At 51.4% G+C, this 14568-nt stretch overlaps 1 protein-coding gene across 1 annotated transcript in view; it reads right to left on the reverse strand.

Annotated features, from left to right (window-relative positions):
- The window catches only part of PID1 (phosphotyrosine interaction domain containing 1), a 37523-nt gene extending 23979 nt beyond the window's left edge, over positions 1-13544 (reverse strand). Inside the window, exon 1 of the mRNA XM_032971899.2 lies at positions 11803-13544. The gene's annotated coding sequence lies outside the window, so the exon portion shown is untranslated. The remainder of the gene's footprint in view (positions 1-11802) is intronic.
- Positions 13545-14568: the final 1024 nt, after the last annotated feature.

Here is a 14568-nt window from a genome sequence, read left to right on the forward strand (position 1 = left end):
AGAGAGTGAAGCAGTGATTTCCTGCACAATAGCAGCGTGTTCATGGAGAGAGTGAAGCAGTGATTTCCTGCACAATAGCAGCGTGTTCATGGAGAGAGTGAAGCAGTGATTTCCTGCACAATAGCAGCGTGTTCATGGAGAGAGTGGAGCAGTGATTTACTGCACAATAGCAGCGTGTTCATGGAGAGAGTGGAGCAGTGATTTACTGCACAATAGCAGCGTGTTCATGGAGAGAGTGGAGCAGTGATTTCCTGCACAATAGCAGCGTGTTCATGGAGAGAGTGAAGCAGTGATTTACTGCACAATAGCAGCGTGTTCATGGAGAGAGTGGAGCAGTGATTTACTGCACCTCAGCAGTGTTCATGGAGAGAGTGAAGCAGTGATTTACTGCATATTAGCAGAATGTTCATGGAGAGAGTGAAGCAGTGAGTTCCTGCACCTTAGCAGTGTTCATGGAGAGAGTGAAGCAGTGAGTTCCTGCACCTTAGCAGTGTTCATGGAGAGAGTGAAGCAGTGATTTCCTGCACAATAGCAGCGTGTTCATGGAGAGAGTGGAGCAGTGATTTACTGCACCTTAGCAGTGTTCATGGAGAGAGTGAAGCAGTGATTTGCTGCGTCTTAGCAGAGTGTTCATGGAGAGAGTGAAGCAGTGAGTTCCTGCACCTTCGCAGTGTTCATGGAGAGAGTGGAGCAGTGAGTTCCTGCACAATAGCAGCGTGTTCATGGAGAGAGTGGAGCAGTGATTTACTGCACCTTAGCAGTGTTCATGGAGAGAGTGGAGCCGTGAGTTCCTGCACAATAGCAGAGTATAGTAATAGGTTTTACCCTTTTAACTGGCACAAAAACTGACACCTTTATTCAAGGCATCATGTTTGCAATAACCACAACACAAGCAGTCAAAATGCAAACAAAAGAGACAACTCTGATAATAATATGCACTTTCCTTAAATTTGATTGGTCCACACCCGGGACGGCTTTTCTTAGAGCCTAGTCTCCACTGGTGTTGGACCAGAAGACGCCAAAAGGCGTACAACTCAAAAACAGTGCACTATCAGAGTATTGAGGGCTCGGGGTGAGCATTTACATTATGAAACCTCCATTGCCAGTAACAAGATATAGTAATAGGTTTTACCCTTTTAACTGGCACAAAACTGACACCTTTATTCAAGGCATCATGTTTGCAATAACCACAACACAAGCAGTCAAAATGCAAACAAAACAGACAACTCTGATAATAATATGCACTGTCCTTGAATACTCTGATAGTGATAGTGCACTGTTTTTGAGTTGTACGCCTTTTGGCGTCTTCTGGTCCAACACCAGTGGAGACTAGGCACTAAGAACAGCCGTCTCGGGTGTGGACCAATCAAATTCAAGGACAGTGCATATTATTATCAGAGTTGTCTCTTTTGTTTGCATTTTGACTGCTTGTGTTGTGGTTATTGCAAACATGATGCCTTGAATAAAGGTCAGTTTTTGTGCCAGTTAAAAGGGTAAAACCTATTACTATATCTTGTTACTGGCAAAGGAGGTCTCATAATGTAAATGCAATAGCAGAGTGTTCATGGAGAGAGTGGAGCAGTGAATTCCTGCACCTTCGCAGTGTTCATGGAGAGAGTGGAGCAGTGAGTTGCTGCACAATAGCTTCGTGTTCATAGCTAGCTCTGGCCTCAATCAGTCAAGCACCATTCACATTTTCATCGGCGCGTAACTCTGCAAGCGTTTTTATCTTCTCTAATCACCTTGCCCCCCCCCCCAACCCCCTCCCACACAGACACAGGCCTCCGTGGGCAAAAAACATGAATGGATCGGAGGCTCGAGAGGCGATGGAAGAATGCCGGCTTTGGAATCCACCGAGTGGGTCTGGAAGACGCGCAGCGCCGAGGTCAAAGGTCGGGCTTCTCCTCTACCCCCGAATCGCAAACGGCCTAAAGAACCAAAGAGTTTGGACGCTGAGCACCGCGAATCCGCCTCCTGCGGCCCCAGGACCGGGCCTCCTCGCACGCCTCCCCTCCTCCTGCAGTTGCCAGCTGTGAACAGTCGACCTCCTCGTCCTCTTGAAAAAGGCCGGGACAAATCATCGGCGTTCTGGTGTCCGACTCTGCCTCCCCCTCCTCCTGTCGCCTTGTCCTGGCAGGCCTCTCACCGCCCAACTCCTCTATAGCACCGTGCATTCGCAGCTCCGTTCAATTATTCCACCTCGTCTGGTACCGTTCCCTTAGCTCTCAAGATTCCTGCTGCTGCTGCTGCTATCACTGACATCATGGGACAACAACAACAACAAAAAAAAACCCAAACTGGGCACAGGCCCGTGTGAACGAATAAAACGTGTTTAACATTCGTTTACGTCGCATGTCATGGGTTTACGTGACCCCTGCAGCCACTAGAGGCGCTACCATCCACTACAAGTGTCACAAAAAACAAGAATCTAAATCCTTGAATGGAATTGTGAGCGTGAATTACGACGACGCAATGGATCTTTGGGTGTGCGCGGTTCTTTATCCTTACAGATTCTGTGACGAAGACGCTTGTGTTATCGTAATGACGATAATATTTTGCAGGATGATGTGTTATTGCGATTATGATGGCGTTGTTAAAAGTAAGAAATGGATGAGGATGATGCTGACAGTGTTGTTATTGTGATAATAGTACATACAAACGATGTTACTTTAATCACGAAGTTGACAATTATGACGGCAATCATCATGATGATGTTTATGAGAATGGATGAGAATGGATGAGCCGAGTTGAACACCGGACCGGGATTTGAACTCACGACCTTCGTGTGCTCTGACCACACCGACACTCCTTCCTTCTTCAGCCCTTTCTCAATCCACTGCTGGATGAAGGCCTCCTCCCATACTGTGTTGGCTGTCAGATGATTACTTCTGTAGCACGTGTCGTGCCGGCTACTGCGAGATCTGACCACGTTCGCCCGGTGCTCGCAGAGCTGCGTTGGCTTCCGGTCGCCGAACGAATTCGTTATAAGGCCGCACTCATTACACACGAAGCCCAGGCCGCAAATGAGCCACAGTACCTCGCTGATCTCGTCTAGGAGCATAAACCATCACCACGCGAACTGCGGTCATCCTCAAAAGCGGCTTTTGGCTGCTGGGCCATCGAACAAAGACGGCGGTCACCGCATCGCGCGGCGCTTTCACAAGCGCTTCTGCGGCCGTCTGGAACGCTCTGCCTTCCGATATTAGGAAGCCACTGGAGCTATGCACTTTTAAAGCATCAAAAATTGAAAATTAATTTCTTTAGAACTGCTCTTTGCGTTTAGTTTGTTGTCCTTCCCCCGTACCTCCGATTAGCACGGTTGGCTACGTACGGCGCGAAAGAAGTTCAACAACGTGCATACGTACATACATCACAGGACACGCGATGCAGATGAGAGACACTGCTCTGATTTGGTAACGCGCGGAGGTGGGCTTGGGCACGAGACGTCGCGAGAACTGACGATGGCCGGTGGTCGAGACTAGCGACGGAGTTACAGCCAATGGAGGGAAACAAACTGGAGAGGAATTCCACAATGAAGATGGAGCAATGGCGTTAGCCTAACACAGACCGTGGCATCGTGGGGGGGGGGGGGGGGGTGGTTGCAGATGACAGTGGCTTCGAGAGGCCTTCATCCAGCAGTGAATAGATCGTGGCTGATGATGATGATGATGAAAGGGATCAGCCCAGGCTTCGCTGTTATCAGAGCCCTTGGCTCACAAAGCCATGAGTTCAAGACCCGATCAAGGGGGCAACTCAGCCCATCATCGTCGTCGTCGTTAGCACCACCAAGGTGATAGCACCACTTTGTGATCCCTCTATGGATAGGCTGCCTCCGCCATGGGAATGTGGAATTTGCACTGCAGGGAGACACGATGCATGCACCCATGCCTCAAACATCCCGGCATCTTTGTCTAATAGAAGTTAAATTACTATATTCATCCGAGGAGTTATACAATCATAGAAGTGACAGTTATCGTTATGATTAAAGCAGTGTCATCGTCATCATCATCTCATAGGAGTAACAATTATCAATATCATCATCATCACCCAAGTGATAATATCATCACCATCAAAATCAAGTTGGAGTGACACCATAATCACCATCATCGTGATCCCATCGAAGTGAAAATCATCTCATAGATGCAACGCAATCATCATCTATATCACCATCTACATCATTTCAGGATGTTTCCTCTGAAAGGCAGTGATAGTTACGAATGTGTCGAGTTAATTTTGTTTTGTCAAGTCAATGAAGTGCCAATCATCATCATTGGCACATTCATTGCCATTGTTATCTTAGACGAGTGACTCAGTCATCATGATCATCACCCCAACTGCCCACGGCTCGCTGACGATTGATACATTTCCAAATCGTTCCTCTCTTGCCGTCACTGTTACTGCACAACCGAGCACACAAATATTGGCCCGAATAGTTGCCGCAAAACATTAATTTACCTTTGCGCTTTGACCGACGCATTCTATAATCATTGTAAAGTCGGATGAAAAAAAAACAATAATCTCCATCGCTCTGTCGATCCACTGATGGAGGAAGGCCCCCCCCCCCCACGCCGTGTCGGCCATGTGGACCGTTTGATAATACTTCACCACGCTGGTGGTGGTCATGCTTCACCACCATGGTCAGTGCGGGTTGGTGAAGATGCCTAAATGGGAGGAGCGTTGCCCAGGACTGGTTCAGGTATTCACTTGCCACTTACGGTCGCCGTGACCAGGCTTGGAACACCCTGGTCATCGAGTTAAGAGTAACGTTACTTAGCAAATAACATCTCACCAGACGCATCATACACCGAGCACACACTCGCATGTACGTACTCACACACTATCACACGTGCGCATAGCACATGCCCCAACAGTCTGTACAAATACCACTCAAGCACACACACACACACAACAAAGCGCCCCCCCCCCACCGTGTAACCTTAACAGATTGTTTGGGCAAGTGCTGTTCGCGAGCACCTATGAAGGACGGAACGGTACTCGAGGGGATGCTGTGGCCAGCACCACGCCCGGCCGCCTTTGTCTCCCCTGTGGTGATGTTTACCCACCGCACCGGGTACTCATTTGAGGCCGAGTTGACCTAGGGGAGGCCCAGAACTCGGTTCAGATATTCACCACTGATGCAAGCCATCCATGGACGGGAATTGAACTTACTTCGCTGGGTTTGAGCGCAAGGCACAACAACACAGGGCCTTCCCCAATTTTCTCCCACACATTCACTCTTACACGCACACACTCACTCTTACACACATTCACTCTCACTCTTATACACATTCACTCTTACACACACACACTCACTCTTATACACATTCACTCTTACACGCACACGTTCACTCTTATACACATTCACGCTTACACGCACACACACACTCCCACACATTCACTCTCACTCTTATACACATTCACTCTTACACACATTTACTCTTACACGCACACACACTCTTACACACACACACACACTCTTACACGCACACACACTCTTACACACACACTCACACTCTTACACGCACACACTCACACACTCTTACATGCACACACACACACACTCGTACACGCACACACACACACACACTCTTACACGCACACACACACACTCTTACACACACACTCTTACACGCACACAACAACACAACAACAACCGCCATTCGCCACTAAGTGGCGGTGACGTCACCACGACGCTTGTGCCAGGACATGTGCACCTTGAGGCCACGTGAAGTGTCGAACGCCCGCTGGCAGGAGGTCACGGGGCAGACCCAAGTGCCACGGGTCGACTGACTAAGATGACTGAGATGACTGGCTGATGCACCACCTGTGCCCCCTACTGTGCCAACCTGCTGTGCTTTAGCTACCCGGCGCTCCGCTCGTTGTTGTGAGCGTCGCTCCTCCGCCCTCCGTTGTTGTTGGAGGGCGACTGCCTCCAACTGCCCAGTAGCATCCTTCACGAGCCTCCTCCACAAAGATCGATCTTGACACCGCTGGTACCAGTCATCGGCAAGTCCACTCAGCTCCACGTCCTCCTGTACCACATCACTCCATCTCTTCTCTAGCCCGTGCCGCGCCCGTTTAGCCCCCTCGATCCGGCCGAACAAAAGCTGTATCGGCACGCGGTGGCTGGGCATGCGGGCTGCATGACCCAGCCAACGCAGCCTTTCCTGCCGGAGGAGCTCACCAATGGGACCTTGCCCAGATATTTCAAAGATTTGTGAGCTCCTCACACAATCCAGCCTGGTTAAACCCAGGATGGATCGTAGGCAGGCTAGCCTAAATGTTTCTAACCGGCGAAGATATTCCATTAAGGGGGTCCACGTTTTGCAAGCGTAGAGAAGGGAGGGAATGACCGTGGCCGAGAAGACCTGAAGCTTAGTGCGGAGCGACAGACCAGGTTGCTTCCACACAGCGTTATGCAACCGATGAAAATATATTGCCGCTCGACTGATTCGGAGTGAGACCTCTGCTGTTAAACTGGAGCCGGTCATAAGCACACTGCCCAGGTATGGGAAACTCTCCACTCTCTCCACAACTGCCCCATCACCGATTGGGAGTTGTGGGGGTGGAGTGTCCGATGGTACAAAATACCCAGGCAGGTGCTTAGTTTTGGTGGGGCTGATGGTAAGGCCCCATCTCTTAGTGGCACGCTCCAGTCTCAGCAGCAGCGTCTCCAACTCCTCCTCTGAATTAGCAGCTATTACCAAATCATCGGCATACATAACGTGGTTGAATAATAGGGAGCCATCCCTTGACCGCACCCGGGCATCGATCAGCCTCCCATTATATATGTACCAAATGGAGATTCCCCCGGTACAGCTATTGAAGGCTTCACGAACTACGTGGTCAAAATAGATGTTAAATAATGTGGGAGCCAGAGGACATCCCTGTCACACCCCTAGGTGTACAGGGAATGGCTCTGACTCCCGGCCACGTAGTTTTACCCGGGGCCGCTCACCATCATGAAGGTCCTTAATGACCGTGAGCAAGGGGCAGGGACTCCAAAAGCACGAAGAACAACCCAGAGCCTAGGCCTACTGATGGTATCATAGGCCTTGACCAGGTCAATAAAGCAGAGATGTAGGTCTTGTTGGAATTCCCTACACCTCTGCTGTAGCAGACGGACAGAAAATATGGCATCTGTGCAGGACCGCCCTTTCCCGAAACTGCATTGGGGCTCCGCAAGCCTCTCCTCAGCGTGCCTGGCAAGGTGATGTTGAATAATCCTTGCCAGGACCTGTCCCGGCACACTGAGGAGTGAGATGCCCCTGTAGTTGTTACAGTCTGTGCGGTCCCCCTTCTTTAAGAGGGGGACCCACCAGGGCATCCTTCCAATCCTGCGGAACCCGTTCATTGGTCCAGACTGTTGTTATGATGTCATATAGGGCAGTCTGTGCACAAACGCCACCCTCCCTCAGCATTTCGCTTGGGAGGTCATCTCTGCCCGGTGCCTTTCCTGGTCTCAGACTCCGGATCGCCTTCAGTACTTCCTCAGCAGATGGCACCTCAGCCAGCCACTCACAGGAGGTGATTTCTTCCAATATTTGAAGCACCGCAGCCTCAGCAGGGTCATCCCCACTTTGTGCCACGATGTTTTCCTGGCTGAGGGGTTTCCCCTCCCCCAGGACCTCACAGAAATGCTCAGCAAATCTGCAAACCTGTTACTGGGGTACGGAGATTGGAACACCGTTTTTTCCCCTAAAGATGGTAATAGGTGTGGCGCTGCAGGTTATTTTTTTTATGGAGTTAAATATAGATTTGTGATCGCGGGCCACTGAGGCAGACTATCTCATCAGCAACCCGCGACCACCACCCATCCTTGCAGCGCCTCACGGCTCTCCAAACCTCCGAGCGAAGGCTGCGGTAAGCCTCCTCATTCTCTGATGTGGGATTCTGTAGCCGATGACAGTTGGCCTGTCGCTTTTTCTCAACTATCCTGAACACCTCCTCTGTCAGCCAGGGTCTCTGGGGAGGTCTCGACCGCGTAATCAAAGCAGCCATTGCAGCTGCATGAGTCACAGTCCTAAACCTCGCCCATTTACCCTCGACATCAGGAGGAGTGGGGGACGATGCCAACCCCAGCCGCAAGCGATGATGAAATTCTCACTTGCAACTTTCATCAGCTAGCTGAGACCATGCCACCAATGGTCTGAATGGGGTCCTGGGTGTACGCCCACCACCGGAGTGGAAGAATGGCAGGCGAATCTTACAGATGACTAGTCGATGGTCAGAGGGCAGATCAGCTCCACGGTAGGTCCTGGTGTCAAGGACATGGACTCGCATCCACTGGTCCGTCACTATGTAGTCCAGCAGATGTTCTTGCTTGGACCCGGCATGCATCCATGATGTTGTGTGGATGCGCCAATGCCGGAACAGCGTGTTGGTAATTACAAACAAATGGGCTGCACAAAAATCTAGCAGCCTCCTACCGTTGTTACTGAGCTGATCTGGCCCATGCTCTCCAATCACTCCAGACCAGGTGCCATCATCATGACCAACTCGGGCATTGAAGTCACTCAACAAGATGACTCTATCCCGAGGGGCCACTTTAGCCAGCATCTGTGAAAGGAGGTCATAGAAGGCATCTGACTCATCGGCTTTGCCTGCATCCCTCCACAGATGTTCGTCTTCGGTGGGGGCATAAGTAACCACGACCACCATTCCTCGCCTCCGGTTGATGGGAAGGCGAGCCCAAAGTATCCTGGGGCTTACAGCTTCCCACACCTCACCGCCACGCTCCCGCGCACCCTTCATTATTTTGTTAAAAAGAAGAGCCACACCCTGTTGTTTGGCAGTCTGCTGCCCTGAGTAGAGGACTGTCCACCCCTCATGGTGGCAGGAGCCAGAACCGGTCCACCAGACCTCCTGAATGCCACAGAGATCCAGGCGGTACCGGTCCAGCTCCCGACAGAGGAGTGGCAGCCTCTCCTCCGCAGTGAGCGTTCGAACATTCCACGTGGCCACACGAAGTCGCTTTTCGTTGTTTCTGGAGGAGCCCCGAGGGTAGATATTCAATCTCCTGGCTTCGCCAATTGGGGTTTGGCCAGGAGAAGTCATAGACGCCTGACCCCCCGCGGCCTCCGGCACAAGCTTATTAGTTAGCTATTTAAGTCGTGGTTTCGTGGTAATTTTTTGAAGGTGGAGGGGTTACCAGCCCCTCGCAACCGTCCAGAGCCCCCGTTTAGCCACTGTGGTGGTCACAGACACCATGAGGGGAGAGGGTCTCCCTACATGACTGTCCACGACAGAGTTGCCCGTCCGACACCGTGAGGAGGTAGGGGGTTGTTTTTCCACACACACAGCACCACGCACACACACACAGCACCACGCACACACACACAGCACCTCGCACACACAGCACCTCACACACACACAGCACCTCACACACACACAGCACCTCACACACACACAGCACCTCACACACACACACAGCACCACACACACACAGCACCGCGCACACACACACAGCACCTCGCACACAAAGCACCTCGCACACAAAGCACCTCGCACACACAGCACCTCACACACACACACAGCACCTCACACACACAGCAACAAACACACACACAGCAACACACACACAGCAACAAACACACACACACAGCAACAAACACACACACAGCAACAAACACACACACAGAAACAAACACACACACAGCAACACACACACAGCAACAAACACACACACAGCAACACACACACAGCAACAAACACACACACAGAAACACACACACAGCAACACACACAGCAACACACACACAGCAACACACACACACAGCAACACACACACAGCAACACAAACACAGCAACACACACACACACACAGCAACAAACACACACAGAGCAACAAACACACACAGCAACAAACACACACAGCAACAAACACAGCAACAAACACACACAGCACCACACACACACAGCACCTCACACACACAGCACCTCACACACACAGCAACAAACACACACAGCAACACACACACACAGCAACACACACACAGCAACACACACACAGCAACAAACACACACACAGCAACAAACACACACACAGCAACAGACACACACAGCAACAAACACACACAGCAACAAACACACACAGCAACAAACACACACACAGCAACACACACACACACAGAAACACACACAGAAACACACACACACACACAGCAACACACACACAGCAACAAACACACACACAGCAACAAACACACACACAGAAACACACACACACACACAGCAACAAACACACACAGCAACAAACACACACACACAGCAACACACACACAGCAACAAACACACACACAGCAACAAACACACACACAGAAACACACACACAGAAACACACACACAGCAACACACACACAGCAACACACACACAGCAACACACACACAGCAACACACACACACACAGCAACACACACACACACAGCAACAAACACACACACAGCAACAAACACACACACAGCAACAAACACACACACAGCAACACACACACACACAGCAACAAACACACACACAGCAACACACACACAGCAACACACACACACACAGCAACAAACACACACAGAGCAACAAACACACACAGCAACAAACACACACCGCAACAAACACAGCAACAAACACAGCAACAAACACACACACACAGCACCACACACACACAGCAACAAACACACACAGCAACACACACACACACAGCAACACACACACACACAGCAACACACACAGCAACAAACACACACAGCAACAAACACACACACACAGCAACAAACACACACACAGCAACAGACACACACAGCAACAAACACACACACAGCAACACACACACACACAGCAACACACACACACACAGCAACACACACACACACAGAAACACACACACACACAGAAACACACACACACACAGCAACACACACACAGCAACACACACACAGCAACAAACACACAGCAACAAACACACACAGCAACAAACACACACAGCAACAAACACACACACAGCAACAAACACACACACAGCAACAAACACACACACAGCAACAAACACACACAGCAACAAACACACACAGCAACAAACACACACACAGCAACACACACACACACAGCAACACACACACACACACAGCAACACACACACACACAGCAACACACACACAGCAACACACACACACACACAGCAACAAACACACACAGCAACAAACACACACAGCAACACACACACACAGCAACAAACACACACAGCAACAAACACACACAGCAACAAACACACACAGCAACACACACACACAGCAACAAACACACACACAGAAACAAACACACACACAGAAACACACACACAGCAACACACACACACACAGCAACACACACACACACAGCAACACACAGCAACAAACACACACAGCAACACACACACAGCAACAAACACACACACACAGCAACAAACACACACACACAGCAACAAACACACACACACACAGCAACACACACACACAGTAACACACACACAGCAACACACACACAGCAACAAATACACACAGCAACACACACACAGCAACACACACACAGCAACAAACACACACACAGCAACAAACACACACACACAGCAACACACACAGCAACACACACAGCAACACACACACACACACAGCAACAAACACACACACACACAGCAACAAACACACACAGCAACAAACACACACACAGCAACACACACACAGCAACACACACACACAGCAACACACACACACAGCAACACACAGCAACACACACACAGCAACACACACACAGCATCACATTCTCGCCGTCACTCACCCGGGGCCACGAGTCCCTTGGGCTGGAGGCGACACGGCTGCCCTTCGGACCACAGAGAGTGTGGGGGGGGGGGGGCGAGGAGGAATGGATGTATGGACGAGGAGGGATGGATGTATGGACGAGGGGGGATGGATGTATGGACGAGGGGGGATGGATGTATGGACGAGGGGGGATGGATGTATGGACGAGGGGGGATGGATGTATGGACGAGGGGGATGGATGTATGGACGAGGGGGATGGATGTATGGACGAGGAGGGATGGATGTATGGACGAGGGGGATGGATGTATGGACGAGGAGGGATGGATGTATGGACGAGGGGGATGGATGTATGGACGAGGAGGGATGGATGTATGGACGAGGGGGATGGATGTATGGACGAGGGGGGATGGATGTATGGACGAGGGGGGATGGATGTATGGACGAGGGGGGATGGATGTATGGACGAGGGGGATGGATGTATGGACGAGGGGGATGGATGTATGGACGAGGGGAATGGATGTATGGACGAGGAGGGATGATGTATGGACGAGGAGGGATGGATGTATGGACGAGAAGGGATGGATGTATGGACGAGGGGGATGGATGTATGGACGAGGGGGATGGATGTATGGACGAGGGGGATGGGGATGTATGGACGAGGAGGGATGGGGATGTATGGACGAGGGGGGTGGATGTATGGACGAGGGGGGATGGATGTATGGACGAGGGTTGATGGATGTATGGACGAGGGGGATGGATGTATGGACGAGGGGGATGGATGTATGGACGAGGGGAATGGATGTATGGACGAGGAAGGATGATGTATGGACGAGGAGGGATGGATGTATGGACGAGGAGGGATGGATGTATGGACGAGGAGGGATGATGTATGGACGAGGGGGATGGGGATGTATGGACGAGGAGGGATGGGGATGTATGGACGAGGGGGATGGGGATGTATGGACGAGGAGGGTGGATGTATGGACGAGGGGGGTGGATGTATGGACGAGGAGGGATGGGGATGTATGGACGAGGGGGGTGGATGTATGGACGAGGAGGGATGGGGATGTATGGACGAGGGGGATGATGTATGGACGAGGAGGGATGGGGATGTATGGACGAGGGGGATGGGGATGTATGGACGAGGAGGGTGGATGTATGGACGAGGGGGGTGGATGTATGGACGAGGAGGGATGGGGATGTATGGACGAGGGGGATGATGTATGGACGAGGAGGGATGGGGATGTATGGACGAGGGGGATGATGTATGGACGAGGGGGATGATGTATGGACGAGGAGGGATGGGGATGTATGGACGAGGGGTTCCTTGTGCTCGCTACGTGGCAGATGTTGAGGAGAGCGTCTGGACTCGAGCTGAGGAAGAGGAGGGGAGGGGAGAGGGAAGCGGGAGATTGGGAGGCAGAGAAATGGGTTGGATTTTACTTTGGATAGAAAAATGTGCCGTTTCCTGTGCTTGGTCTGGTGGTGGTGGTGGCGGGGGAGGAGGAGGAGAGAGGAGGGAGGGAATGGACGTCCAGGATTGGGAAAGTGTTTTCAGGCTCACAGCGCTGTGGAGCTGGCGCGGTTTGAAGTTCGGAGTCAACAGTTTTTTATATAATCCTTTCCTCCACCCCCCCCCCCCCTCTTAAAATTGCTTTGTTGACTCTGCACTGTGTACGTGGAAGGCTTCTCCCCCAGCACATTTGCAAACTTTTCAATTAAGGGTCGTTAAACCTGTTTTTGTTCTAAATCTCCTTCACTCAACCGGTCACAGCAAATGGGCAACAAGCAAAAAAATTACCGGTTACCGGTTTGCATCACGCGCAAAGTAAGATGCGTCGTCAATGACCGTGGATGCGCGTGTTGTGTGTTTGTTATCTTTGCATTCCGTTCGATCTGCAGGCGCGGGGAGCGGTGGTGTAGCGGTTAGCGCCGCGCTGCGCTACGAACCTGGCCTCCCAGGTTCGATTCCCGCTCACGGCCAACACCGACAGTGACGATTATCTGAACCGGTCTTGGGCCTTCCCCTAGGTCGACTCAACCTCAAATGAGTACCCGGTGCGGTGTGTAAACATCGCCACCGGGGAGACAAAGGCGGCCGGGCGTGGTGCTGGCCACCCACCCCCTCGTGTGCCGTGCCGGCCTTCATAGGTGCTCGCTAACAGCACTTGCCCCAACAGTCCAAGACGTGTGCGGTGCTGCTGCTGCTGGGACAGACGCAGTGTCAATCGAGAAATCCGCCCGCTTGTATTTACAATCGTGCCGCGCGTGGAGATCGAACCGAATGCAGTGCTGCCTTCAAGCACGAAGCAACCACGGCACTTTTAACAAGAGTCTTGCGTTTTATTGCTTCAGACGTTTCTAAGTGTGCCGGGGTGGGGGGGGAGGAGACCCCCTGTTATCGGGGTTTTTTGAAACCGGTTCGTGTCGTGCGGTCTCCGCTTATAAGATCAAACCCCATCGCAACAACTCTGCCCACCGCTGTCAAAACTCGACCCCTACACCCCTCCCTGTACGCACGCGGACTTTTTACAGCCCCCTACCCCAGCGGCGTACGAACGCCTGACGCACCCCCCACCCCCCCCCCCCCCCCGAATCATATAGAACGGCCGATATTTAATCCACGCAGAAACGATGAAGGATTAATAATATTAACGCGTTTAAGCAAACAGATAGTCCACCGCCGAACTATCTAACTCATTTAAAGGCCAATGTAGACAAATTATTATCGAGGCTTCACCCCCCCCGTTTCCTATGCGTGCATTGTCAGTAGACCCCCCCCCCA

Source organism: Petromyzon marinus, chromosome 47 (assembly GCF_048934315.1).
Source record: "Petromyzon marinus isolate PM22_M1 ecotype Great Lakes invasive population chromosome 47, UKy_Petmar_22M1.pri1.0, whole genome shotgun sequence".
NCBI lineage: Eukaryota > Metazoa > Chordata > Hyperoartia > Petromyzontiformes > Petromyzontidae > Petromyzon > Petromyzon marinus.